Source organism: Mytilus edulis, chromosome 13, assembly GCF_963676685.1.
Source record: "Mytilus edulis chromosome 13, xbMytEdul2.2, whole genome shotgun sequence".
In the NCBI taxonomy this organism is placed as follows: domain Eukaryota; kingdom Metazoa; phylum Mollusca; class Bivalvia; order Mytilida; family Mytilidae; genus Mytilus; species Mytilus edulis.
In genome coordinates, this window is record NC_092356.1 from 47,293,132 (window position 1) to 47,297,396 (window position 4,265).

General features: G+C 31.3%; 1 long non-coding RNA gene across 1 annotated transcript; it reads left to right on the forward strand.

Moving 5' to 3' along the window:
- The first annotated feature begins 580 nt into the window (after window positions 1-580).
- LOC139501706 (uncharacterized) lies at window positions 581-2,962 on the forward strand. Its single transcript, XR_011658634.1, has 2 exons — window positions 581-680; window positions 2,909-2,962. It is a non-coding gene; the product is annotated as an uncharacterized lncRNA (long non-coding RNA).
- Window positions 2,963-4,265: the final 1,303 nt, after the last annotated feature.

A 4,265-nucleotide genomic window follows, 5' to 3' on the forward strand; every position in this document is an offset into this window, starting at 1 on the left:
GTTGCAAGTCAGCATGTATGCATACATGGAGCATGTTGGTCCATTTGATGACAATGAACCCGTCAATGAGTAAGTTTTGAAATAGTAGTAGGCTAGGTTCATGTTAATGTTGGACCAATTTCAAATCAATTATTGTTTTATTGAATCCATGTTCATGATGGTCATTCACTGTTTTCGAGACAATACTAGTGACTTCAATATTTTTAATTGTATAGAGTAAGTACAATCATTGACAATTCAATAAAGACAATAACATAATGAATTAAATAATAATTGAATATCGAGATAAAATCATAATTCAAATATCACAGATACAATTTGTTTATACATAATATATTTCAAAGCATATTGAACATGTAGAAAGGCCCAAGTTTTTTCGTGTCATTATAATAATATACATAGGTAGCAAATATATACATGGCAGTACACCTTAGGTAATATTTATTAATCCTAAATCTTTCTTTTAAACCTTAATACAATACAAAATGACAGGTACAACAAATTTAAAATGTTTCGGTCTTTCGAAAATAATAAAAAAGGTCAATAAGAATTTTTTTTATTATAATTTACATTGTATGTTTGTAAATATATTTACATCAGTTAAAAGTATGGTACTGAAAGTTGTATATTGATATAATTGATGTTTTGCTTTGTAGGAAATATAGGTTTATGGCATATAGGTGTAATACCACCAAATCATGGTACGTCACATCCGGTTGCATACGAAAGTAGGCCTAAAAAAATATTCCCTTGAATTTGACAGTTGTAGAAAATTAACTCTGCATTTCAGTGCACTTAAATTTTTCTGAGTCGTTAATATGTATGTTGAATGTCTGAAAGCAGCATTCTTTTTTTATTTGATGATCTTATAAAATATTTTGGAGCGTTCAGGTTACATAGTTACCAAAGCAGGTAACCAGTAAATAACAGTGTAAAAATTGGGTTGTTTACTTCCGGTGCTGGTTACTTTCTTATATGCAATGAAATGTAGCGTGAAATTTTCACTGTATTACTGGAAAGGATTAAACTTTATACATGCAAAGTATTTCTTTGGTTGAAATAAAGGTAAATACTATACATTTTTTTTAAAGTGCCAATTTAACAAAGACTAATAGGGAAAAATCAATGGTGGTATGACACCTATTTAGGGAAACTACATGTGCACTCGTGACCTTATTGTACTTTCATTTTTAAAAGTTATTAATAAACCAGTTCATGCATTGTAAACATGGACTATTCGGAATGGATTAAGACACAGAAAGCACGTTTGAGGTAAAATTGCCTTGAAATGGGGGTTTACGGGTGTTTTCTAAGTCAAATGGGTGGACAGACGAGGCTGTATTTAGTTTACTGTGTTAAATTTTAAATTGCCCTTACAGTTTTGTTTATACACCATGTGATTTTTTTATTTCAGTGTTAACCATGTTCTGCAGAGCATTCTGTTGAATAATCTTATATCTGAATTGGTCGGCAGATGACACTTCAGCATTCAAGTATGTATCAACTATCGTCATGTTATTTTTTGTTTTGACCGCAAAAGTTTACAATTTGCCAGTGTGTCGTCTACATTTTGCACAGACAATAAATCATTTAAACACTTATTTGCCCTGGATTTATACACATCAGAATCCAGTTTCACATACTTTATAATTTCTACCAATTTATTTTTTGTACATTATGTACCAGCATTCCAAGGGACATAACCCTTTTTAAAAACATTTTGAGGTATTTTTTTATTACTCTTTCTCCCCATTTTCTAATGTAAAATACAAGAAAGTGGATTTTTGTGTAAATCTATTAGAATTAAACTGTTATGAGTAAATAAAAAGACTTTGATACCAGTAACAATTTATGATTGACTGAAAGGGAACATTTATTTGTCACACTAGGGGAACAGACCAAAAACTCAAGTTACACATAAGGGCTTATAGAAACTTCCGTGTAGACTGTTAACATTTATAGAGACAGTTCTTTCAGCTAAAACACTTTAATTATTGATTTAACAGTACATTTATTTCATTTTTGTAGGAAAGTAATCACATTTGTTTTATTTTTTAGACCAAAGATATCAAGTTTTGATGAAAAAGGAAGGAAGGAAGAAAAATGGACCAAAACAGACCAAAACAGACCTTCAAATAAACTCTAAAAGGTGCAATAAAATTGTTTATCATCTTAAAATTATCTTTTGTATTCTATTTAATTGTTTGAATGCATATATCATGAGTTTATGATCAGATATTAGTCAACACTGCATTTTATTATGATACACTGAAATTAGGATTTTTCGAAGAAATTAGACTGAAATTGCCGTAGGATATGGCCTTACATTATAGTGATTTTCTCTGAAACAAAAGCTCTGACTGAGACAAAACTTGACAGTTATGCTTGAAATAACTTGCAATTGGAGGGAAAAAAAATTAATTAAGTTTATTTGACATTTAGGTGTTCTTTATGTGTAATACCACCAAATCATGGTACGTCACATCCGGTTGCATACGAAAGTAGGCCTAAAACATATTCCCTTGAATTCGACAGTTGTAGAAAATTAACCCTGCATTTCAGTGAACTTCAATTTTTCTGAGTATGTTGGATGTCTGAAAGCAGCATTCTTTTTTTATTTGATGGTCTTATAAAACATTTTGGAGCGTTCAGGTTACATAGTTACCAAAGCAGGTAACCAGTAAATAACAGTGTAAAAATTGGGTTGTTTACTTCCGGTGCTGGTTACTTTCTTATATGCAATGAAATGTAGTGTGAAATTTTCACTGTATCACTGGAAAGGATTAAACTTTATAATGCAAAGTATTTCTTTGGTTGAAAATAAAGGTAAATACTATACATTTTTTTTAAAAGCGCCAATTTAACAAAGACTAATAGGGAAAAATCAATGGTGGTATTACACCTATAGGAGATTTGTTCAGTGGATATGGCATCGCCTTGGACGTCACAACAGAAAGATCTTACCTGCATGTGTTGTGAAAAAAATTAGAGACAGTTTCCCATCTGAAGAATACTGTGGTTTCAAATATGCAGTTGTATGAATTAAGTTTGGACTGATGACTTTTTGTAACTATTTATTTTAAATGAAACACTTGTATTAATAAAAACATTGACTTTTTGTCTTTGCACAGAAGAACAACAGTTTTTAAGAATAATTAAAATAATAAAAGTGTACCTTATACCATTGTTTTTATTGCTAAATAAAAAATCATGGTTGGCATTTCTTCATAATAATCAACATGAACAAAGCCTGCATTGTTCAAAACTCATCAATATTATTCACATGTAAAAGTTTACAGTGATCATCCACTGCATGTCATGACATTCTTCCTGTTAAACAATCTAACTGCTGGTCAAATAGAATTTTATTTTGATTGATCATTAGACTAGGATGACAAAATGATGTAAACACCCCCAAGGTTATAGATTTCCTGAACAATTTCCAATGTGCATACAACATTTAACTGTTCTCAATAATTTTCCTCGATCTCTGAAATCGGGACCTGTGTCTCGCAATGAGGTCTGCCTTTTGGAATGGCTCGAATGTCTGTGTCAAACTGACCGGAAAATGGTTTTGAAGTATTTTTACATCAACTGCAGCATTTGAATAGGACGAGCAGTCATGTTCCCTTCTGGAAACCACAGCTTGCTTGATCAGCAGAACATAATCTACAATAAAAATAGTCAATGTTACTTTCAAATTTTGTGCACTGCAAGTATTACATTGTTATTCTTAATTTTTACTCAATAAAAATGAATTGATGCATCGAGTGTTTTACTGACATCCTATAGCAAAGCCTGTACAAGCTGTGATCACTTGGTTAAAAACTATATTGGCTCTTTGTTGCATACCATACAAACGTCTGTTAAATTGTTTTATGTGAATGATGTTGTTTAAAATTAGGCCGATAGTTTCTCAATTTAATTGATTCATATTTTGATGTCCGTGCCTTTTTTAAGCTGATCATACAGTATTGTTTTCCTCATTGTTGAAGGCAGTTAGGTTATCTGTAGTGATTACATACACTTCATATTAGTTTTGATTGATAGTTTCATTTGCAATCAAACAACGTCTTATCTTTTTTGATAACCACAACTTGGATTTTAATACATACCATAAGTAGCTGGTGAAGCTCTGGATTTAACAACAGCTTCTTTGCCTTTCTTTGCTTTGGGATAAACCATGCTGAAGCATTGCACACCATCTTTAGTGAAAGCTCTATCTCTGTTGCAGTTCTCATTGTAGTGCAATGCTGCAACACACA